The following is a 26,226-nucleotide window of genomic DNA, read 5'->3' as shown; positions in this document are numbered from 1 at the left end:
TATATTTTTATCATATAATGAATATGCTAGCTTCCATCCACTCTCTGAGCTATCAGTCAGCTAAGAACTGATCAATCAGGGACATCTGTACACATACAGTGCCTCCAAGAAGCTGAAAGCTACAAATGAAGACCCTAAAGCATGCATACAAATGCAGCAAGTATAACAGATCTGGGAAGAAGACAAAAAATGCCTCGATGATGTATTGAAAAGCACAGAATCATTTATGTAAGCCTCCACTGCCTATACCAGGGGTGGCCAAACCACAGCTTGCGAGCCACATGGGGCTCTTTACAGTTAAAGTGTGGCTTGCACACCCTCCCCCCCAAATTCTCTACCTATCAGACTGGTGGGGTGGGAGAGCTCAGGGCTTCTGCTCTATGGCAGGGTGGTGGGGCTAGGGGCTTGTCTTCGGCTCAGTGGGGAGGTGGATCTCGGGGCTTCAGCCCCATGGGGCATGCCTGCCAGGGCTCGGGGCTTGAGCAGGAGCAGGGCTGAAGCCCTGAGTCCTGGCAGGTGCCTCCCAAGGGCTGAAGCCCCAAGCCCCGGCAGGCATGCCCCGGCTCTCAAACTTCTGAAGATTGTTGTATGCGGCTCAGAGGGTTGGTAAATTTGGCCACCCCTGATCTATACAATACCAATACATGCGGTAGCTCAAATACAATTGGTCATGAAGTTGCATCGCTTTTCCTCTTCTCAATTTTACTGCGGAGTCGCTATGGAATGAGGCAACCCCTACAGAAAACATGCTGTATTTCAAAGGAAAAACTAGAATGTAATATTCAAAAATAAACCTCCAAAAAGTTACAAGTTTTAGGCCCAGCCCTGTCACTGACAACCTCTGACATCTTGGGAAAGTCACTTCACCTCCCTGTGCCTCCGTTTCTTCATCTGTTCAATAGGGGCAGTACCTCCCAATCTCACAGGAGCGTTCTGAAGATTAGAGTTTGCAAAGGGGGATGACGATGAAAGAGTACTTACTATCCCAGGGATGCTGTGCAAAAGTTAACCCCTGCCAAAAATAACAAAAAACACCACCAAGTAGTTCTAGCCCAGGGGGGGCCAACCCTACGGCTCCAGAGCCACATGCAACTCTTCAGAAGTTAATATGCGGCTCCTTGCATAGGTGCCGACTCCGGGGGTGCAGCTACAAGTGCCACCTTTCCAATGTGCCTGGGGGTGCTCACGGCTCAACTCCTGGCTCTGCCCTAGGCCCCAGCCCCACTCCACTCCTTCCCTCAAGGCCCTGGCCCCTTACCCTGAGTCTGCTGCGCCCTTGCTCCTCCTCCTTCCCCCCCACCCCGCAAGCCTCCTGCACACCACAAAACAGCTGATCGTGGCGGGCGGGCGGCGGAGGGATGGAGGGTTAGGTGCTGATTGGCAGTGTTGCTGGCGGGTGGGAGACACTGGGGGTGGGAGAGCTGATGGGGGCGCTGCTGATGTATTACTGTGGCTCTTTGGCAAAGAATTTACCAATGTTCAGGCTCCTTCTCAGGCTCAGGTTGGCCACCCCTTTTCTAGATTCTTCTCTTCCATTTTTGCCCCAATGGGTATATGGAGCTAGGAAACATAATGGAGCCAACAGGTTCCAATGGGACATTCATTTGCCCTATCAGTACATGCCAGCAACTTGGGATAGCCAGACTGCTTCCTTTTTGGATAACCATTTTACAACAGGACTAAAAAGGATGATCTTGTGCTTAAAGCAACAGACGGACTCAGGAGATCTGGGTTTAATTTGTGGTTCTTCAGCAGACTTCCTGCATGATAAATTCCTCAGGCAAGTCATTTTGCTCTCCGTGTGCCTCAGTTTCCCCATCTGTAAAACAGGAATAATGCCTCCCTTCTCTCGCCCTTTGTCCGTCTTGCCTATTCAGATACAGACGATCCCTGTACTACGGAGTTTAAAACGTTCATGGGTACTGCATCTAGCAGTAAGGGGCCTCAAACAGGTTTGAGGCCTCAGGGTGCTACCATAAGACAAACGGGTGGGAAGGAGGAATCTCTGGTGCTTGCCTTATGTTACAGCCTGAAATATTTAATTATAAAGATTGTAGCTCATTCCTAGTAAGAGAATTGTAAAAAAAAAAAAAAAGAATGTCCCAATTTCTCTTTTCAATTTAGTCCCAAGATTCCATATTATAAAGGTATTTGGGGTTTTCACCATAAAATATTGTATTTACAAATGCTCTCCCCACCCCCGCATCTTTCCACATAAGCCTTTACATCTAGTGCCCCTATATCGTGTTTCCAAGTTCTTTCTTCCTCTCCTCACCAGAAGTTAAGGCGATGTCCTAATTTCACCTGCCTCCCAATTGGGATTAGACTGCCAATGTCATTACATGATAAAATTATGGAATGACAGCACATTCCATTGACTATTTAAATTAATATCTGGAAAATATTTAATCTTTACTACATACTAGAATTTATTTCAGCCTTGTGGATTACACCAGAGAAGTAAGTTTACCAGAGGGTGTTTGGTTTAGAAAACTCTGGGAGACAGCTGGGTACAGTGTGTTGGGTTTTTTGCACAAACTCTGGCTGCCTTATAATCAGGGATTTCTCCTTCATTGGAGACCATCTGTCACCAAATGAGGTCTGGATATAGCCTTAGACAGAGGGGCACACGGGAAAGATCTACTGATGTTGTTAGCTCCATCTCCAGACTTGTCGAGCTTTATGATCATCTGCTAGCGTTCCTGTGAGCATTGCAGCCAGCAATGTGACACTACTAATGCTCAAGGTCCAACCCTATAGCTGATTCGGAGTTGCAGGACTACTAAAGAAAATGAAGCAAAAGGGCTGTATCTACACTACCCTTGTGTTTCTCAGCATGTCCCATCGTCTCTCGCTGAGGTGCAGCTCCACCCATGCAAGCAAAGGTAGGAGCTCCAGCTACCACCCTTTAACCACTCCGTTCAGATCAGATCTGGACAACAAAGGGATGAGAACAAAACTAAGTGGCATTGTCTAACATTTCCATTGCCACACTGGAGCTAGCAGAAAGTTGGGATATTTTGAGAAACAAAAGCCGAGCACAGACACGACCAAAGAGGATAAAGTTGAAAACAGCAGACAGTGACGGATAAAGATGTCAGATTAGTCTTAACTACATCATAAATGGAGAGTGACCCATTACTCTAATCTATTTTTCATCGTTGTCTGGACACTGACCCACTCAATCAAATTTCTGAAGTGGTCCTTGAAAGCAGTGGCAACCCTGACCATCCCCCACTCCCCTCCTCCTTTTTGCCATAAATACCCTCAGAGGACAGCTTTTCAGGCCCCATCCATGCATTTTTTTTAACAGCGTCTTCAATCCAGTTGTTTAAAACAAAGGCACCCTCAGAGGAGATAGATGCTGAGAGACAGTTACATCATAGCTGTGAAGCGAGAGCTCCCAAAGTGATTGTTTTCAAGAGCGGCATCTCCACACTGAGTGCAGTGTCATCTCAAAGGTCTCTAACGTTTTCTGCCAATACAATCAAAAGGAGTAAGAGCCATGTGAATCACAGCACAGTGCCAAGTTAGTTAATATCATCACAAATATACAAAGAAATGGGTTATCCCAAATTGTGGATCAGCTCTCACAAGGGGACACTCAAAGTTAGGCCAAATTAAAATTAAAAAAAAAGTTTTAAAGTAAAACCAGTTCCCTTAACTGCAATTTTGGTTTTTCATAATAACGATCTGCTGTTCTCCCCAATTACTGTTGGGTATCCTGTCTGGTCTCAATGATCAGAGGCAGCTACTAAGGTTTCTGAATACCACCCACTCCCTCCTCAATGCATTGCCAGTTCTCACACATACATACTGCCTGATGGCACTGCCTACATGAGCGACAGGAAATATCACTAAAACCAAAAATTAACGGCTGGGTAACAGGTCAGTGAAATACACATACATGCAGGCCCAAAAGCAAAAAACGTGAACTCAAATCTCTCTCTTCCAAACACAACCCTGTTAAATATACTTGTGTTGGCAGATATAAAATATTAGCACAGGGTGGGGCTGCCCAGAGCAGTGAAATCCCTAGTATGAAAAACCAAAATGATAAGGAAAGAAACTAATTTTACACTTTGCAGACACAGGAATCTGCTACTCTGGCCAGTTACTGCTAGGAAGTATCAAGTGAGGAACAAACATCCGCCCAACGAAGGAAGGAAATGAGATAGAGTAGGAGAATGTAAAAACACACACCCAGGTGAATAAAGTAAAAACACACACCCAGGTGAAAGTCAACTGTAAGATTTAATTTTTCTTTTTTGCTGTTAAACAATAGAATACCATGTATTTTAAATATTTTTGGATGTTTACTACATTTTCAAATATATTAATTTCAATTACAATACAGAATACAAAGTGTACAGTACTCACTTTATATTTTTTATTACACTCAGTCCTACTTCTTGGTCAGCCAATCACTCAGACAAACAAGGTTGGTTACAATTTGCAGGAGATAATGCTGCTTAATTCTTGTTTACAATGTCACCTGAAAGTGAGAACAGGCGTTCACAGAGCACTATTGCAACGCCAGCTACAAGTTATTTACGTGCCAGATGAGCTAAAGATTCCAATGTCCCTTCATGCTTCAACCACCATTCCAGAGGACGTGTGTCCATGCTGATGATGGGTTCTGCTTGATAACGATCCAAAGCAGAGCAGACTGATGCATGTTCATGTTCATCATCCGAGTCAGATGCCACCAGCAGAAGGTGGATTTTCTTTTTTGTTGGTGGTTCGGGGTCTGTAGTTTCCACATCAGAATGTTGTTCTTTTAAGACTTCTAAAAGCATGCTCCACACCTCGTCCCTCTCAGATTTTGGACAGCACTTCAGATTCTTAAACATTGGGTAGAGTGCTGTAGCTATTTTTAGAAATCTCACTTCGGTACCTTCTTTACATTTTGTCAAATCTGCTGTGACAGTGTTCTTAAAATGAACAACATGTGCTGGGTCATCATCCGATACTGTTATAACATGAAATATATGGCAGAATGCCGGTAAAACAGAGCAGGAGACATACAATTCTCCTCCCAAGGAATACAGTCACAAATTTAATTGACACATTATTTTTCTAACGAGCATCATCAGCATGGAAGCAAGTCCTCTGGAATGGTGGCCGAAGCATGAAGGGGCATAAGAATGTTTAGCATATTTGGCATGTAAATACCTTCCAACACCAGTTACAAAAGTGCCATGCGAACGCCTGTTCTCACTTTCAGGTGACACTGTAATAAGAAGCAGGCAGTAGTATCTCCCATCAATGTAAACAAACTTGTTTGTCTTAGCGATTGGCAGAATAAGAAGTAGGACTGAGTGGACTTGTAGGCTGTAAAGTTTTACACTGTTTTGTAACATAACTGCAGTTATGTAAGCAAAACAAATCTGCATTTGTAAATTACACTTTCACAATAAAGAGATTGCACTACAGTACTTTATGAGGTGAACTGAAAAGTACTATTTCCCTTATCATTTTTACAGTGCAAATATTTGTAATCAAAAATAATAATATAACGTGAGCATTGTGCACTTTGCATACTGTGTTATAATTGAAACCAATATTGAAAATTTAGAAAGACATCCAAAAATATTTAATAAATTTCAATTGGTATTCATTTGTTATAAGTGCGATTAATCGCGATTAATTTTTTAATCATGATTAATTTTTTTGAGTTAATCATGAGTTACCTGCGATGACAGCCCTAAAAAAAAAAAAATTAGATGTTTCACTGAATGTAACTGGGAGCAAAATACGTACTGAGATTTGTACCAACTACATAAAAGAACCCCCCCAGTCCCTAGGCTGTGGGGCCCCTTGACAAACTCTTAGAAAGATCACTCATCCCAACAGACTCAACAGAATGAGGAAGTGAAGTCTTTGTAGGAGCACCATGAGCACCAAGACTTCCAAGCTGCTTTGTGAATTTAAGTGGTGGAAGTTTTTCTGGAGTTTAGCCAGAAATCCAGCATATCTCAGTGGTAGATGGATCTCTTAAAGTACAGCTATTCACGTTGTAGGTGGTGAGTTTCTGGTTGAGAGAGAGGACCCTTGGTGAAGGAGTACTAAGATAACTGGAATTACTCATGGACTAAACTGTAACATCTATTCTGACTGGGGGATCTAGAGTCTCTGCAGCCAGTGAAGAGTCTTCAGAAAGACTGATGGTTGGTCCCCACTGAATTTTCTGCCCACTTTTCTTATCAAAGTGAATGAAGTAAAGGTGGATTCCTGAAAGATCATCCAGGGTAACAAGAAGGCAGCCACGTTCCACACTTGTGGATTCAAAAAGAATTATTTGGGGGAAGTTCTCTAGCCTACGTTATACAGGAAGTCAGACTAGATGATAACAGTGGCCCCAGAATCTGCAAGTCTAAACCAGTGCCGAGAGCAAAAACCTGAGTCTGTCCTATTAGGCCTGGTTGTGAATGTTAACTTGGGGAAGGAGCCAACATGATCCTCATGATCCTGAAACATGATCCTCAAACAGCAGTTCTCAAACTTTAGCAACCCAAGGACCCCCATTTTGATTTAAATTTTTTTGCGGATCCCCTCCCCTGCCCCCCCACTCAGCCCCAGGCCCCACCCTTCCTCTTCCCACCCCTGCCTTTCATCTTCCCTGCCTCTTTCCGCGCCTCCCCCAAGCATACCTCCTCCCTCTCCCTCCTGCATTCTGGGGAACAGCTGTTCCAAGGTATGCAGGAGACACTGGGAGGGAGGGGAAGGAGTTGATCAGCGGGGCCCCCGGACACTATTCCACTCCCTCCCCTCAGCGTGCCCCGTCCCTGCTCCTCCCCCTGCCTCCCAGCACCTCCTGGCATGCAGGAGGTGCTGGTAGGGAGGGGGAGGAGTTGATCAGCAGGGCCCAGGGCCCCTGGAGTATCCTTGCAGACCAGAAACACTACTCTAAAAGATTTTCTGAGTTCCCATTCTGCTACTGGCACTTGGCCAGTTAGTCTTCCCTTGAAGAGGTGCAGTTCTGACTGTGCTGCCTTATTTCTCTAGGCATGACCAAATGCTCCGTCTTCAGAGCTCCTGCTTTCATTCTGCACTGGCGGCTCAAGAAAGCAGCCATGGCGCTTTTGTTGCTTTCTATAGTGGCATTCCAATGGATCTGCAGGAAGAGGCTGTGTTTCTGACAATCCGCAGCCCCCAGGAAGTTGATGCATGTGATGGGAGCAACGATGTGAGAGCCCCCACTTGGACACTCAGGTAATCTGATGAGTCCCGGGGTACTGTGAACATTTCTGCCCCTTTTGTTTGTCTGAGAAGTTGTCCTGGAAGGCCTAAATAATGACTGGCTCCAGAAATAGCAGGCAGGCAGACTGGCTGGCAAAGACTGCTAAAGCCCAGTCATCCTACTTGGAAAATTCCCCAGATGCTGACAAGAGGGGGAGGGGTTACTAGGTCAATGCTGCATGTGGGACTTGGGAACAGGAATAAGCAGCCCTCTAAAGTGCTCCTACAAGCAACAGCCAATGAGGAAGCACTTGGAGAGAGACTGTGGTTGCTAAATAAAAGCTCCAATTCCACTCAAAAAAGCCTGGTGCAAAAAGAGAAAAACCAGTAAGCCAAATTTTGGAGCGAGAGGAGAGGGAAAAGAATACACAACGGCCTGTAAGAAGCAGTTTTCAGAGATGGCAAAGGAGAAACCACTTTACTGCAGCAAAAGCGTGGCGTTCACACTGGCAGTGCAACTAGTGAGCTCACTGCGAGCATATCTGACACAGAAACAGACTAAGACAGCAGCCAGCAGCGGCAGAGACAAATGCAATTTTGTTATAATGTGCTGAGCGTGTTTAACCTCCCTCCTGCACATCACCCCAACCTGGCTGTAACCCTGTGTACTGCACAGTCACCAAGGAATGGGATTTCGCTAGGCTTTGCTTAACCCTTAGAAGATGGCCACTAAGCATGCTCAGAAATGGTTTTTCAGCTTAACTCTTTGATTTGTAAGTAATTTGCCAAGCCAAGCCAAGGTCTAACTTCCCAGTAAGGGCTATTCACATACATAATATTTTTAAGTGGGGACATGGGGAAAGGTATTTTTGAGTGATTAAAAAAATATACAAGATGAGAATTTTCCCTCAAACTTTCTGAAAATTCCCCTCCGAAATGAGACCAAGAAAAGTTTCAGCCCCCAGAAGAGAATGTTCTGGAGAGTTAGGAGTCTATCAAAGTCCCAATTTAAATGTAACTATAACTTTGCTAACAGAAGAGCTATAATACAATACATATTGTTAGCAAAGGAACAGCCCACAGGTGCTTTTTTTTTTTAAATGTTTCAATTCTATTCTTTGTGAAGAATATTAGGAGCTGAACTCTGGAAGGAAAGCCAAGCAAAGAATGGTAAGTAAACAGACTTCCACTTCAAGATTGCAATGACTCATTGCAAACAACGAATAGAAAGCAAAATCTGAAAGTAAAAATAATACTCCTTGATTTTTTTTTTTTTAATGTTAGTTGTAAGTAGTGAGCAGTATCAGAATTCCAAAGCTCACATTACTAGACAAACAATTTAGATCGGAGTACCTGGAACACATGGAATAGATAAATACCGAGCATGAAAAAGTGCACAATGTGTTTGAAATTAACTGAACTCCCAAACTTCCCACCCGCCTCCCCAATGTGTATAAAGAGATGTCTGAATTTGCCACCTAAATTAAGAAACATATTCCATGCAGTTCTCAAAACAGATCTAGTCTACAATTAAACTTGGGCTGGAATGAAGACATTCCTTTCCATAAATGGGAAATAATGGAGATTACTAATTTCATAGCTCAAAACAGAAGAGCTCATGTGAAAGGATCTCAGAATAGAGTCTTGCAATAAAACAAGTGGACAAGCCTCAGAAGATTTGCACCAATAGCAGATACTTTTGAGACATCTTATTGTCAAATAGATGAACAGTCTTCAAAAGGGGTATTTTCTCCTTTTTGTGCTAACTCCAGTTCACATTAATGGGAACTATGCTTGTCTAGCCACAAGAGTACAAACCTCGGTTTTATACAGAAGCATGTGACTGCGGAACAGAATGACAGTGTCCTGCTTTCTGGCACCCTTCATCATTGTACAGAATGACAAACCACTTTTATCCATTCTTTGTGAAAAGTCAGATGTACTGAGCTCCACAGCCCTGCTAAATTACCACTCTGTTGCTGAAAGAAAACTGCCTTTAGAAGCACCACCACATACCTAAATAGGCACTCCTTCTTGCTCCCATTGAGATTAACACCAGCACTGGGACTGACTTAAATGGGAGGACGACTGGAACACGTCAACTCTTTCCAATGTTAAGATAAAGCTAATTTTTCCACTGTCAATTCATGAACTATGAAAGCCAAGTTCTAATTATTCACAGAGGAAGCATGGTTCCATACTTAGGGAACTAACCTAGGAAATGCAAGTTCAATTCCCTGCTCCACCACAGACTTCCTATATCTCTAAGATAAAGGAAATGGGGAATATATGAGTGTATGTAGGTACCATAGAGGGATACAAAGCTCCCTCTTCACAAGGCACTGCCAAACAAAAATACACACACAATAAAGCTGTTGGTGACACTGGGCAACGAACCCAGCTGTTGCTTGCCTCGGGCACTCTGTGCCGGCAACAAAGCCTTAACATAATAACCAGCCACCCACGAACCCTTGCTTCAAATCAGTTTTAACAGAGGAAGTTCACTTTACTTCTGTCTATACAAACTGCATTATCTGTGGAATTTGTCCAATAGTTCCCACTTATTACACGAGAGATGGGCATTTCCAGTGGTGACCAAAAGGATTTCTCTGTGTCCATGTGTGTAATATTGATCACAAGGTGCATATCAAAATAGAGTTATGATTCTGTTTTGACATATATCTTGTGTTTCCCACTCTGGATCAACTGGATTGTATTTGGAGGGAAGTCAGAGCAGAATCACACTTTACATAATAATTAATTTTGGAAGCTCTTTTGGGGCTTATTTGCCTAAAAGTTGCTACATGAAATGCATGCTCATGCTAACCAATTAAAAACAGTTATCTTCCATCATAAAAATATTTGCTATATCATGGGGAAGAAGAAGTTAGACAACATGATTAAAATAGGACTTTCCTAATCAAGATCAATCAATCAGGTAAGGTACTATTAATATCTATAGCAGGGCTAAAGAGTTTGCTACTGTGCCTGAAGAGCATAAAAGTTTGAGCCTTTAGTGAAAAGCTTTCAGCTACCCATCACCTCCAACTAGATTTCAATTCTAAATACAACTGTCCTTTCCAAACACCTCCACACAGGGACTTGGTACTGTTTCTCAGGGCCATTAACTAAAAATAGAGAGCCAAGAGACCTTAGACACAAGTAATAAGTACCCAAGTGCAACAGAGGAAACAATTAGTGTGTGTTAAATATTATTTCTAATAATTTTCAAGTTATTAATAATATGCATGTAAACTTGGCGTGTCATCCAAGGATCTGAAAGCACTTTACAAACATTGACTAAACTCCAAGCTCTCCTGTAAAATAAAGAGGCATGATACCCTCTTTACACATTCATCGAAAGCAGAATTTTCAGACAACTTGCCAAAGGTTACACAGAATGTCAGTGACAGACTGAAATCGTATCTGAGCAGTGGTTCTCAAAGTTTTCTACTGGTGACCCCTTTCACATAGCAAGCCTCTGAGTGCGACCCCCCCTTATCAATTAAAAACACTTGTAAATATATTTACCACCATTATAAATGCTGGAGGTGAAGCAGGATTTGGGATAGAGGCAGACAGCTCGCAACCCCCAGTTTGAGAACCCCTGTATTTGAGCATGTCAAATCCTAGTGCTCACTAGACAACATTCCTACACGCTGTCCCCTAGTCTGTTCCTCCTCATCATCCATTTTATTACATCGCTGGTGCTATTTGATAAACTACGATTTCTTTCCTGCATCACCTGGCAGACCATTCTTATTTTCTTCCACGTTTTTTTGTTGTTTCTTGATGAACTGTTGGGAACTATTGGGAAAAGGTTTCTGAAAAGCCAACTGTCAGCTACCCCAGTAATTATTTGCACTGGAAAGTTGCCATTCTCTCTGGCTGGTTTTCCGATAGCTGGATAGTCCTCAGTCCCTACATTAAGATTCAGATACACAAGTTGTGAGGGGGTGATGCATTTACAAGCTCCCAAGGCTTGCCAGAAGAGGTGCCTAAGGAAATGAATAACTACTTGTCCTAAATAATAGATGGCTTTTTTTCATGGTTGCACAGGGGACCACTATCTTCATTAATATTGGAAAATAACGTTGGCCCAGATCACTGTAGCACATTACTGCATTCTGGAAGTCAGCCTTTCCAGTCAATTGGCTCTCTCTACTGCACTACATCATGCGGCTGGCCACCCTATTCCTCAGTGGGAACCATGAACAAATCCAGCGTTCAAACCGGTGTTACATTTTTTTCAGAAGCTGGGCAAAAGTAGTTTCTTACCTGTTAATTACTTCTATATATGCCTAGAGCAGAGGTGGGCAAACTTTCTGGCCCGAGGGCCACATTGGCATTGCAAAACTATATGGAGGGCCGGGTAAGGAAGGCTGTGCCTCCCCAAACAGCCTGGCCCCCACCCCCTATCTGCCCCCTCCCACTTCCCGCCCCCGACAGCCCCCCTCAGAATCCCTGACCCAGCCAACCCCCCCGCCCCTTGTCCCCTGACCGCCCCCTCCCGGGACCCCCGCCCCTAACTGCCCCCCTGGAACCCCACCCCCTATCCGACCGCCCCCTTCTCCCTGTCCCCTGACTGCCCCGACCCCTATGCACACCCCCGACAGGCCCCCTGGGACTCCCACACTTAACCAACCCCCCCATTCCCCATCCTCTGACTACCACCCCCAAAACCTCCGCCCCATCCAACCGCTCCCTGTCCCCTGACTGCCCTCCCAAACGCCTGACCCATCCAACCCCCCCGCGCCTTGTCCCCTGACTGCCCCAACCCCTATCCACACCCTTGCCCCCTGACAGGCCCCCCGGGACTCCCATGCGCTATTCAACCCCCCCGACCCATTCCCTGACCGCCCCCCCAAAAAACCTCCGCCCCATCCAACCGCCCCCTGCTCCCTGTCTGCCCCTTGGGACCCCCCCACCCCCTTACCATGCCAGAGCCAGCCACACCGCTCGCAGGAGTGTCGGGCCAGAGCGCTGAGGCTGTGGGGGAGGAGCCGGGGGCGAGCCTCCCCAGCCGGGAGCTCAGAAGCCGGGCAGGATAGTCCCGCGGGCCGTAGTTTGCCCACCTCTGGCCTAGAGGGAGCGGTAGGAGCCTACTGACATAGTTCAAAGCAACTGCCCATCACTGTTTGTGCACACAGATCCTAAACCCCACGCACACGGCGAAGCGCCGCACACACAAAAATTTGCACAGAAGCACAATTTGCACAGAAATTTTTTTGCACACATGGCCTGTCAAAAATTGGAGGGAACATTGATGTCCATGTATTCCCCCTCTGTGGTCCCTCAAGAGCACCCACTCCAGGCTTCTCAATTACCACCTCTGCTGGGTAGAGGGACACATCTCTCCTTCCTGTCCTGACCGGGGTTTTTCCAAGCTGCACAGTTCCCTGCTTACACTGTGATATTCCCAGCAAACCAGAATGTCCAAATAGGCCGGTGTCTGCATTTTACATTCTCTTTGAAGGCTATACACAGCTGTAATTACCAGCAGTTATAAGTTAACACATAGCTCTTGATAAGCAAGCACATTTATTTTTAAGGCCAAAGCATTACAGAGAAAACATATTAACAGTGATAAAAGAACCTACACGCACACTAATAAGCTTACCTGAGATCATCCCAACTCCAACAAGGGCTCTCATAGGAGTCAGTCTTTCATACCCCACTGAAGGGTTTTTCTGTGGTTATAAGTTCGTAATAGCCTCATATCATAACTAGCACCCCCCAAGTCTTTCCTTTATTACATGTTGCGCCTTTGATGTTCAGATTCCCTGAACTGATCATCAGCAGATAATGGTCTCCTCCTCAGAGCGTAGCTTCAAAAGGTTGGGGTTTTGCATAATCAGGGGTGGGGAATTTGCATTCACCTCCTCCCATAGATTCCTCAGGAAACCCACTTTACACATATTGTCCCAAAAGACCATTCTTGTCTGCAACATTGTTCAGTACAGTCGTTTGATCATCGAGGCTCACAATAATACGTAACCTTTACATTTAATACAATGGACGCCAAAGATACTTAAACTTAACTTCAATACGGTTTTCCAAGATTACTGCAGGAAATTCCCATGCCTGTCACACCTACTTTCAGCAGATGGACACGAAAACACCAGTGCTTTCACATCAACAACAACTCTTTATATGCTTTAAGGAGGGCTCTTGGCTCTCAAGCTCCATCAGTTTACTGGCTGTCTTAGTGCTTTTAGGCTATAGGGTTCGTTTTCTTTTGTTAGCTAACATTTTCCAGAGTTCACCTGCTAGTCAGCAGTTTCCACTCCACTCCCTCATAGTGCATATGGCACACAACAGGTAAGACAGCAGAAATGCCCAACATCAGTTCCCACCAAATAAGCTCAGATAGTAATTAAATACCCACATGCAATAGCTCTGCAACTCTACCAGGCCCAAAGGTCAACACCAGAGAGAAAGGTAAATAGGTTTTATTTCAAAACACTCCTGTCTAACATTTATACACTGGAGCGAAGGCATATACTACTCCTGGGGGTATTCTGCACCACTGCAAGATGCAGAATTCCCTGCTTTCCCCGCAGAATTTCTGGCCGCCACTGTGGGCCGCTGGACCCTGCAGAGCCCAGCTTGCAGTGAGCAGAGCACCCAGCCTGGCTGGGCTCAAGGTTGCACAGTCTTTGATGTCTTTGATCCTCATTCTCCCAGGGAAGGGAGAGGGTCTGGGAGACCCAGCCAGATATGTGAAAGGATGAGGAAGGGCACAGCCACACTATACCACGTCCCCCGGCGGGACAGTAAAGAAGTTGGGGGGAGCAAAAGATCTGGGGGTGCTGGTGTGTGGGCTGGGGGCTGCCCAACGCCTGGGCTCTGTGGTGACGGGGGTCCCCACGGCTGGGCTCTGTGGGGAAGGAGGATGCTGGGGTCTGGGCTGGAGGGTGCCCCACAGCTGGGCTCTGGGAGTACAGGTGTTTGGGCTCTGGGGGCCTTCACAGCCCCCTCCAGTACCCCCCAACTTAAACTGGGCTGTTATAGGGGTTCCTTGAACTCTCTACTCCTGGGGAAATGTTTTTTGCTGTTGTCTGTATTGTTGACATACTTGTTGACAGGTATTTTGAAATAAATTACCAAAATAATTGAAACTGGAGAGAGTATATTGTATTATTATGACACATAAAATATGCAGAATTTGGCAGAATTTTAAAATATTGTGCACAGATTTAAAAAAAAAAAAAAACCTGCGGAGAATTCCCCCAGGAGTAATATACACAAAAGCCTCTCTTGTGCTCTGTTTCATTCCATTGATTGTACTTCTGACGTATGGGGGTGTGTCTTCCAGTTCATAACTGGGGCATACTAATGAGAAAGTGGGATGGAAGCTAGACCTGCCATTACTCATACTGTTTTTATTCTGCACTGAAACAGAGGGCTCCAGTCCACGAAGCACAATACCAAACCTGTATCTTTCACCAATTTGACTGCGACTTGTGGATGCTCAACACTTCTTAAAATCAGGCCCAGGTCTCTCAAATCTCCAAGTTGAGAGCACACTTTTGGACATTTTGGCAGAGATAACCTTCCTAAAAATTGATTAATAGATGATGGTTTTATTGGCATATATTTGAGAAGACCACATAACTTCCAAATGGCATAAATCAACTGGTAGAGCACATAGACAGGCAAATACATAATGAGAAGAGAGTCTGTCCTACAGGATCAGGTCAGAGCAAGCACCTGAGGAAACAAAATGATATATGCATTGAAATGAACTGCAGGCTACCTGTACTGCTAGCACATCCAAGACCAAAACCACCAGGAAGGGTTCCGGGGATATATGTGAAACAGACAGTTCAGAATAAAAACTCTGTACTTATTATGAAATATAATTGTTCCATGGAAGACCAAAGGGCCACAACTGACTAGCAATGCTGCTTTCTTAACCGTAATAAAGGGCAGGGAAACACTGTATTTCACTCAGCTTTAACCAGTAAGAGAGAGAGGTCAGTTTCACTTTGAGGACTTATTGATCATGTCAGTACAACTCTGAGAATCGGGATTGCTGGTTATCTACAAAAAGAAAAGGAGTACTTGTGGCACCTTATCTACAGTTAGCTGCAAAAGCCAGCAGAGGGAGCACAACATCTAGGCAGATGTTATATAAATACTGGATATTTTAAACTTTGTTCTCAAATAAGTGTTGGATTTTAAAAATTGAGATATTGGAATCTATAGGACATTCCCTACAAAATTATAGCAATTTGAAAGCAAGTCAAATATTAGGCTTAAACTACTCAATATCCCTTCAACATTTTCAGAGGTAAATCCATTTGCAATAGATTAGTCAGGCCACTAAACCTCTCTGGCTGGCAACAGACTTCAATTAACTAATAGCAACAATTTATCAAAATGGAATTTCAATTTGCACTTCGCAATTGGCACCGTGTCTGCTGTGAAATAACATCAGTTTACCTGGTCAGCCAGCACTCAGCGCTTTTTATTCCTACACAGTTTGGGGATTGATTATCTGTAAGCAGCAGAGCTGTACATGCTGCTGCTTTTACCCATCCTAACAAACCCCAGAACTCATTGGCTTTGCACCTGTTTTCCAAACAACATCTAACTCATTTGTGTGACAAGCAGCAGTGTGAAGCTGAGCTGCAAAAGCCAAACTCAATCATGGCAACCACCATGAAACAGCAGTATAAAATCACAACTAAACACTATGTGCTCTTCAACATTTAGAAAGGACTGCATGTGTGCATGCATGTATGTTGCTTTCCCAGTCAAATAAGCAAGTGTAAAATATACCCAGAAAGCAAATTACATGCAACTGTCCTGCAATTCATTTACATCACAGTAGCACCCAAAGACTCCAGTCAGGGTCAGCACTCCATCCTATAAGGATCTGTCCAAACACATCTACTAGAATTCTTTTAGGGGTCAACAAGCATGTGGACAAGGGTGATCCAGTGGATATAGTGTAATTAGATTTTCAGAAAGCCTTTGGTAAGGTCCCTCACCAAAGCTCATAAGCAAAGGAAGCTGTCATGGGATAAGAGGGAAGGTCCTCTCCTGTATCAGTAACTGGTTAAAGATAGGAAACAAAGGGTAGGAATAAATGGTAAGTTTTCAGAATGGAGAGAGGTAAATAGTGGTATTGCCAGTGGTGGGACCAGTACTATTCAACATATTAATAAATAATCTTGAAAAACGGGTGAACAGTGAGGTGGCAAAATTTGCAGATGATACAAAACCACTCAAACGAGTTAAGTCCAAAGTAGGCTGTGAAGAGTTACAAAGGGATCTCACAAAACTACGTGGGTGGGCAACAAAATGGCAGGTGAAATTCAAATATTGATAAATGCAAAGTAATGCACATTGGAAAGCACTATCCCAACTATACATATAAAATGATGGGGTCTAAATTAGCTGTTATCACTCAAGAATGAGATCTTGGAATCATTGTGGATAGCTCTCTGAAAACATCCACTCAGTGTGCAGCAGCAGTCAAAAAAGCAAACAGAATGTTGGGAATCATTAGGAAAGGGATAGATAATAAGACAGAAAGTATCATATTGCCTCTATATAAATCCATGGTACACCCATATCTTGAATACTGCATGCAGATCTGGTCGCCCCATCTCAAAAGAGATATTAGAATTGGAAAACGTTCAGAAAAGGGCAACAAAAATGATTAGGGGGATGGAACTGCTTCCATATGAGGAGAGATTAATAAAACTGGGATTTTTCATCTCGGAAAAGAGATGACTAAGGGGGGAGATGATAGAGGTTTATAAAATCATGGCTGATGTGAAGAAAGTAAATAAGGAAGTGTTATTTACTCCTTCTCATAACAGAAGAACTAGGGATCACCAAATGAAATTAACAGGCAGCAGGTTTAAAACAAGCAAAAGGAAGTATTTCTTCACACAACACACAGTGAGCCTGTGGGACTCTTTGCTAGAGGATGTTGTGAAGGCCAAGACCATAACAAGGTCCACCAATGGCTATTACCCAAGATGGGCAGGGATGGTGTCCCTAGCCCCTGTTTGCCAGAAGCTGGGAATGGGTGATAGGGGAAGGATCACTTGATGATTACCTGTTATTATGAGTAAGGGAATGCAGAAAGATGGTGGTGGGCATCAAGAGCAAGGAGACAGGGCTCAAACGCTACAATGGTAACCATGGTATAAGAATCTATATAGAATAGAATGAGACTGGCACCAGAGAGCACTTGGGAAAGGAACAGACAGACAATTAGCAAAGAGTAAAAGGCTCAAAGTTGTGAAATGCAGAGTCTGATGATATCACTGGTTCCCTGAGCCTGAAAGGGTCAGGTTGGGGTGGGAGGTAGCGTGGTCCCTGAACTGCATTTCCACCCATGCTGCTGCTGCCCCTAGAGCTTGCCAAGCAAAGGCCTCATTGCCCAACATTCAATTCATTGTCTTCACTGTCCTGGAGAGTCATACTTAAAAGAATTCCAGCAATAGCAAAACTCCCATTCCCCACCCCATTTTAGTAGCTCAAAGACACTCCTTCCTTTTTATTTTTTGTTGTGTGAATGAGCCCTGTGGGTCAAGACAACTCAAGAGATCACTCTGTTTCCCTTTAGCTTGTGCATTTGGTTATTCCACTCCACCTCTACGACACAGACTCCCACATGCAAAACAAAAATTCTTAACATTCTCCCCCTTCCAAAGTTAGGCTGTTTCAGAAAATTATTTTGAACATCTCTTTTGCAATGAGATATTGGTAAGTTCAAATCAAGGACCGTCTTGCACAATAGTTCAGCTGCCAGAAGAATTTGGCTGTTCTCTGCTGAACTCAAGGCAGTCAATTACCCCAGTTCCAGGCTCTCTAACACTGAGCTGAACCGATGTAAACTCTAGCTCTTGGCGTGAAGAACGGAAGAGGAGAGACACAGCAGAGCCTTAACTGAATACTGATAAAGCTGCATGTAGTGATGGGACTGTCAAACTCTTTATCAGTGTTTTTTAAAAAAAAAAGAGGAGCACTCTATTTCCTCCTCCAGCAGATTTAATACCAAGATAAATTAACCACTACTCCCACTCAGAAATACTTTGTAAATACAACATCCCGCATTTTTGTGCCTTTGCGTATCAGAATAGTTAAGACTCATTCATTTAATATTGATTTTACCAAACAGGGAAAATAGCCTATGATTACCCAGTAATGAACAAACACTGACAGTGTATAAAAACCATGGCCCCTGCCCTGAGAACCTGACAGTCTTAAAGAGACTTGCAACACAAATCCACAAACCAAAATATATTGTTGATGATTCTGTCTCAGGCCCCAGTCTTGTAAATGCTTACACAAACACCCTTTTTCACATGTGCGTACAGGTGTGCAAAATCAGGTCCTTAAAACAGATTTTTTTTTTTAAAGGGGAGAGCAACAGCAATGCAGGATAGCAAGTTATTTAGATCTCTTGACACACACACACAGTTACTAGATTTACCCAAAAAGGAAATTTTAGAGCTGAGATACCTTACTGAGATATGTAAGTACATACTGTACCAGCAGTGTTGAAAAAGATTCAGATGGCACTAACCAGATCTTTGAATTATAGCATACACAAAAACAAGACACTTTTTTTGTTGTTGTTTCTGGTCATAATTTTAGAGAAACAAGCAGTTCTGGAAGGTATGGTTTTGTTCCTCAGCTGTTTGGCCTGGTCTCGCTGTTCCATGATGACATAACTTGGCTAGCAGTTTCCCCAATGGTACCAGTTTCCCCAACTGAGACCTTGAGGATGTAGCCAATTTCCAATCCTTACTATTCAACTATGCAGGCATCTGAGTTGCCACAGTTGGTTAGGGCCAGAGTAACTAGCCAACAGCAACACATGAGCACTGCACCAGTAAGATTCATGGATTAAGTCAAGACTACCGGTGGTATTATGTTATAATATGAAGTATACAATCTCCTAAAGCCCTTGTATAGGGAGAAGGATTAGGGGGATGGACAAATTCTCCTATGAAGAGAAATTAAAAAGATTGGGATTACGTACCTTAGATAGGAAATGTGAGATGGGATATGCTAAAAAGCATATAACATAAGAAACGGTCTAGAGAAGAAAAGGAGTACTTATGGCACCTTAGAGACTAACCAATTTATTTGAGCATAAGAGGAGGTATTTTTTCATATTCTCTGTGTATAAATAAAGTCTGCTGCAGTTTCCACGGCATGCATCCGATGAAGTGAGCTGTAGCTCACGAAAGCTCATGCTCAAATAAATTGGTTAGTCTCTAAGGTGCCACAAGTACTCCTTTTCTTTTTAAGAATATGACTATCCAGAGTTATAAATGTTATTGCAAACAAAATCTCTGGAAGGGATATTAAACCTCATGTTTTAGGTCTTAAACCAATCTCTATTAGAGATCAGAATATAACCTAACATTGGGGGCAGATTATCCCACATATACCCACTGGAGGTTAACACCGCCTTCCTCTGCAACAGCTGGCACTGGCCTCTGTCAGGATATTGGACTACATGGATCTCAGGTCTGGTCCAGTCTGGCAATACCTACGTTCCTGTCTTCTTATAGGCACATTTTTTTAATTTAAAAATAAACCTATAAAAGTAACAGGGAGATGCCTATGAGTACCAGTCACAAAAGCTGGATGCACCAGTAGAAGGAGCAAAGGCTAGTAATCAGAGTGCCATCCAGCAGAAACCAGTGCACTGCACAACTGAGTCCAGCACACAGGGAGATGACGTACTTGGAGACACAAAACGCAGAAGACCCAAAGCACATCACAGTCTTGGTCCATCCACCTCCTCAATCCCACCCCCATCAGAACCCTGAGCGCTGGCAGAGCCCCCAACCCTTCCACAGCAGGACTCCCCAATTAGTTCTGATGCAGGACCCCCATCCCTATTGGGTTCCCCAGGCCCGATACTGCCTCTCCTCCCACATACGAAGGTCCTTGGTATGACTACAGCTCCTACCCATGAGAGCCTGAACCCCTGCCCCCCCCCACACACACGGGCCCCCCAACAGGGTCACTGACCCCGATCCCCACACACAACAATACACGTCCCCGTCCATCAGGCTCCCTAACCCTGATCACCCACCCACCTCCATGCACCCCCCCATCAAGGTGCTGGACACCTCCACCACCACCACGCACACACGCACCCACCCCATCAGGGTCCCTGACCCCCTCCCCCACACGTGACCCCCCTTCAGGGTCCCTGACCCCCCCCCACCCGTGCTGCTTCCACAAACACATCCACACATGCCCTTCCCCTGCAAGCGTCCCTGACCCCGACACGCACCCCTCCCCCATCACGGTGTTTGCCCCCCCCCCGCGCGCTCACACCCCCCCCATCCCTATTGCCCCGCCCTCCCAGCAGGGCCCTGGTGCTGCCCCGCCCTCCAACGACGCCCCCCAAGACTGTACCACTCGGCGGCGGCGGCCAACCCATCTCCAAGCTCTTGGCTGCCCCCCCCCCCCATTGGCCCCTCAGGCTCCCCCCATCCCCATCGGCTCCTATCCCAGGCTAACAGGACACAGTCGCTTTGCACCGCATGCCTCCCCCCTCCCCAGTACATGGTATGATCCTTCCTACCTCCTGCGCCTCCACGCAGCCCTCCTCTGGGAGGCGCCGTCCTGGGCTTCACCCCGCCGCCGCCGCCCTCGGACGGGGGGGGGAGCCGTAGCTGCGGCCTTCGCCTCCGTCCGTTCGAGCCTGCTCCCCCCCCCCCGGTCCAGGCACAGTTGGTTTGTTCCAAGAAGCCGGCCGGTCTCCTCCACCTCCCCTAAACCGCAGGATCACACACGTCTTCGGCCATTTCCGATCGCGGAGCGGAAATTAACGACACTAGCCGAGGCCGTACGGAAGTAGCCGAAGCGGTGGAGGAAAATACCGACAGGAGCAGGGGGGCCCCACGCGCAGGAGGACGCGGGTCTATTCCGGAAACTGACGAAAACTGTCGAAGTTCCCAAGCGTTCCTCAGCCCCTTGTGGAGGGGGAGGGATGGCAGGAGGAGCAGCGGCGGCGGATACCCTCACTGCGCAGCCGCAGTGGGTGGCGGCGCCCAAGTCCCTTCCCAGCCAGGGGACCAGCCTCACAGCCAGACGCTGCCCCCTCCCCCACCACTGCCCCCGGCCCTCCTCGTGACCCTGCCCCCCAAGAGCCCCATCCCCCCTCATCACCGCCCCTGCTCCCACCCCCCCGCCTGTCTGCTCCCCTGCCCACCCCAGGGCTCCCCCTTGGGGTTCCTCAGGAGCCAGGCTGGGGCGGGGGGGGCTTCTGGCCCTCCCCTGCCCCGGTCAACAGCCCCTGCGTTTTCTACTGGGGGCTGCCCCGCTGCCAGCCCCAGTCCCTGGCAGATGAATGGACTAAAAGGCCCCGCCCGGGGAGGACAGAGAAGTTGATCTTTCTACCACGACGACGACTGAAGTTCTCGTGTGGTCGCCCCAGGGCCCGAGAAACCGAGATTCCCACCCAATAGCAGGGAACGTACAGTGACCCCCACGCCCCCAGGTTCCTCTGGGGGGGGGGGGGCATTAGCATTCCCTAATCATGTAGGTGCTATTACTCGCCCCCTGCCATCTGGGCTGATACTGGGGATGGAAGCGGGGACCTCCAGAGCTAAACATCACGCCTTGCTATAGTCTGAGCTCCAGAGCCAGGCCCCTACACAGACTTACTCTGTGGATCAGGCACGGACCAGGATGCTTAGCACACTCACTGCCTGGTGGATTATGGTCAGGCGGACAACCTCCCTTCCACCCCCCCCCCCCAATTTTACCCTTCCAACATTGACCTAAAGCATCAGTGCCATGATTACTGCATAGAAGGGTTGCCAACTTTCTTCTCACACAAAACCCAACACCCTTGCCCCCCCATCCTCCAATGCCACACCCATGCCCCACCCCTTCACGGCCCCACCCCTACTCACTCCATCCCTCCATCTCTTGCTCTCCCCACTCCCGCTCATTTTCACCCAGCTGGCTCAGGGAGCTGGGAGGCGGGAGGTGCGCGCTCTGGGGCAGAGCCAGGGATGAGGGGTTTGGGGTGCAGGAGGGGGCTCCAGGCTGGGGGGTGCAGCTGAGGGATTCGGAGTAGGGGAGGGGGCTCTGGGCTGCGGCAGGGGGTTGGGGTGTGGGAGGAGGTATGGGCTCTGGGCTGGGGGTGCAGGTTCAGGGGTGTGGCCAGAAATTAGGTGTTCAGGGTGTGGGAGGGGGCTCTGGGCTGGGGCAGGGTGTTGGGGAATGGGGGGGTGTGAGGGCTCTGGCTGGGGGTGCAGACTGGGTTGGAGCTGGGAATGAGGGGTTTGGAGGGCAGGAGGGGGATAAGGACTGGAGCAGGAGGTTGGGGCACAGGGAGGAGTGAGGGCTCCGGCTGGGGGGTGCAGGCTCTGGGGTGGGAAACCTTTTTTCTGTCATGGGCCATTGACCCACAGAAAAAAAAATCAATCATGGGCCACTCACTCACCAGGGAGGTGTGGAGGCTCAGGGCTTTCCCCCCCGGCAATGGGGCGAGTTGGTTAAGGAGCAATTCTTAACCAACAAGGATCCATTCTGAGATTTCTGTCCTAAGTCATTCAGTCACCATGCACTTCTGTAACACTTTACAAAATGATGGTCATGTGCCATCACTGGTCTACATCATGAATGGTGTTCCAGACTTCTGGGGAGGTTATCACATGTTGCAGTATCCCATGAAGGATGGTCTTGTTGCATCATTAAAAAGGATGTAATGAAAAACACTGCAACAGCCCTGGACTGTCTGCAAACCCTACTTGCAAGATCTAAAGCACACCACTGGACTCATCTTCACTAGCAAGCTAGGTTGTGTTAAGCTTCAGCCAGAAGGAGTCATGTTAACATGATGTTAAACATACCTTTACAGACACTGTAAATAAGGACATGTCATGTTTAACACAACAGCAGGTTGTGGGTAAACCTTATTAAAAATCAGGATAATCGTGCAAATTTTAGGATAGGTGGCAATCCTTCAGGAGGATGAAAACAGAGCACAGGGGTTGGGGAATAAGAGACAGAATGTTGAGGGGGGGACTAAAGATGGAATCCACCTTTTATGCAAGAAGGGTTTGCAAAACTAGGTTATGCCTGTCTGTACAGAGATTCAGTACTTTTTTTTTTTTTTTTTTTTACAGGCCTCATGCATTTAAATATTAATTACATATTATAGAATATACCTTTGGTGTCTCTTGAAAGGCTCTCACACCCATTGGAATCAAATCTCTCACCCCAGAACATATACATTGACAGATCTGTTCAGAAAGGGACGCTTGATCATATTGTAAAAGATTAGGGTTTTACCTGTTCAAAAGGGTAGGCTGACAACTGCAGTTAGCAAATTTCTAACCGTAACACAATGGAAATCTCTTGGAGTCCTAACAACAGGACACAGAAATTATTCATTGAAAATGTATAATCTGAAGAGGGTAGGCCCAATTTTCCACTGCCTTGCACTTTTATAGTCATTTACATGTGCGCAAAATGGTGGTAAAATGCAATCAAATCAAATTCTCCATTCATGCCAATAGTACTGTTTTACACTCACTTTCCACCAGTGTAAACAACTACACCAGGTGGAAGGCTCACTATTGGTTATGTGGTATGAAGTTCATTCTCACGAATGGGGAGCATGCTGCACAGAGGAAGGGACAGAAGACGTATTGCAGGTTTAAAAGTTCTCGGAAATTGTACATCATCACATTTTCCAGAAAGAAGACAACAGATGATGACAGCATTACAAGTTACCTAGACAAGATGTCACCCAGGCTAATGAACACACCCACACATCCTCTCTTGGGCACATACACACCCTTTTGTCTGTACGCACTCTTTCCCACCACCTTTACCCTATTCTTAAGCATATCCACCACAGCATTTGCAATATACTTACCGTTTTTAAAACAAGAGTTGTTCAGTGACTGTACAGCATGTAAAATTTTGAATACACTTTGCAAAACTTGTATGCAGTATCTGAAACTTTTTCAAACAGTTAATGAATACAAGAGGTTCAAAGTAAGCTTCCAAAAGAGGATTACACCTTTATATGAACGTACATTTTTACCCTGTATAAGTGATATTATCCATCGTGCTTCAAAGCAGAGGCCATCCACTAACTGGCTGGAGAAGGAAGAAATTTCCCCTCTAATCTGTTTAGTTCATAACTGTCCAAAACCAAAGATTATAGCATAGTCCATTGAATGATCTGGTACAGCAATTCTTCCATACTTACCATGCTTTTGGAACTCCCCTCTTCCCACTCTGTGAAGCTAGGCAGCTTCAAAGTGCCTTACAAAAATAATCAATCCATCCCCAGGACGTCTCTGTGACTTAGGTAGATGCTACTAGCATTTTACAAAAGGAGAAACTGAGGCAGAGAGATTTCTCAAGCCCACAGAGGGAGGATGTGACAGAGCAGGGATCAGAAGGCAGGAGTTTATTATTTGTATTGCCGCAACAGCTAGGGGCCCCAGTCGTGGGCCAGGTCCCCATTGTGTGAGGCGCTGTACAGACAAAACGAAAAGTGATCCCTGCCCCAACGATTTTACAATCTGGCTCTCAATGCTATGCTATGCTATGCTCAGTTCATGCTTCTCTCTCATGAAATTCCCTCACTGATAACAATCCTTTCTGGACTTAGCAGAGAAGGAAAAAGAAGTGGAGAACTGATCTCCCAAGCCCCTGAAGAAACAGTGAGCTTTCAGGAAAAGCAGGCAGCTTGGCAAATCTCTCCTTTCCTTCATTAAGTTCTGCCAAGATTATTATGTACATTTCAGTTAGGGAAGAGCAGCTCTGGTTTAGTTCTCTTATCATTTTTATCCCTATTAAGACATCAGTACTTCCAATCCATCCGGAGGGAACTCTCTGCTCTGACCTCCCCCACAGTGCAGAGCTGCTGCTCATCTGCCTCACGCATAGGGAAAGGACATCAGCACCATTTCAAGTACACCTCTCTAATAAAGATAGTGGCATGGTGACGTATCCCCAGCTCTCACTCCTTTCCACTTTCACAGCTATTGGTTTCATTCCCTTTCCCCAGCAGTATTCACAAGATTTCACCTCAAAACTGTATGCAATTGGGTGAAGGGTTCCATCAGTGATTAAAAAAAAAGGGGGTTAAAATTCAGTGCAGGGGTCCTATTAGCACCTTTTCTAACCTAAAACAAATCTTTTGATCTTGCTAATTGTTTTTGTTTGTTTGTTTAAACCTAAAGCTACCTTTGTGCTGGGAACCTTTCTCGTCTGCCTGGAAGTGAACCTGGGATTGAGAGTTGCAGTTTCTGATGGGATGATCCCCCTCTCCTTTCTTGTATTCCAACTCCATCCATTTTACCTCTCTGCCTTTCCCATGGCCAGATCTCTCCCATCTCATTTACTTCTAAGCATTTCTCACATCTAACGTACTGGTGTTTCCTCCCCACTGGAAAGCACATCAAGTTACTCTGAGTGGCTATTTAGAAGATCTGAAACAGGCCAGTGCTACAGATTCTTGGCACTATCCCACAGCCTGAGATGAACCCTGAAAAGCATCTGTTGCTCTCCAAGGCAGCAGCAATCAAAGTTTTCACCCCCTTCCTCCACTACAATAGCCATTATGTTGGTCTCTTTCCTATCATTTTAATTGATTCTGTGTTTTTAAAACTTGCCTTCTTTCAGAAGAGATAGCACCCAGGCCGTGACCATTTGTGCGTATTAAAAGATCTCATGGTATGTTTGCAGGTAGCTGTCTTAACCGCAGTTTGTGGTATTGGATCTCTCAGTCTTCAGCCAGGCTGCTCAGTACTTGCATAGGAAGCCTCTAAAGAAAACCCAGGGTGCTGCAGGAAACGATAAGGGAACTAAATAGGTAATATGCATCCCTCAATCATTACAGAAACCAGTGCCTCAGCATGATGCTCGGGAGCACTGTGCTGCTGAACTCTGGATCCTGCTGAGAACCTGAATATTTCTGGCCATTAAGAATCCCTTGGCACTCTTCACAAAAAAGAAGTGTTAATCTGGTGTCCTGACCAAATTCTAATTGAGGTAATTACATTCTATTGAAAT

General features: G+C 45.7%; 1 protein-coding gene across 3 annotated transcripts in view; it reads right to left on the bottom strand.

Annotated features, from left to right (window-relative positions):
• Positions 1-26,226, bottom strand: part of EXTL3 (exostosin like glycosyltransferase 3) — a 221,365-nt gene that overhangs the window by 169,891 nt on the left and 25,248 nt on the right. The window contains exon 1 of one of the 3 annotated variants that reach the window (XM_084624264.1): positions 20,762-20,955. The exons of the other annotated variants lie outside the window; for them this stretch is intronic. The gene's annotated coding sequence lies outside the window, so the exon portion shown is untranslated. Of the gene's footprint in view, positions 1-20,761; positions 20,956-26,226 lie in introns of those variants that run through there. 3 annotated transcript variants of the gene reach the window in all.

Source organism: Lepidochelys olivacea (genome assembly GCF_965140295.1).
Source record: "Lepidochelys olivacea isolate rLepOli2 genome assembly, chromosome: 3".
In the NCBI taxonomy this organism is placed as follows: Eukaryota; Metazoa; Chordata; order Testudines; family Cheloniidae; genus Lepidochelys; species Lepidochelys olivacea.
The sequence above is the reverse complement of the archived record's forward strand: the minus strand, read 5'-3'. Positions and strand labels throughout refer to the sequence as shown.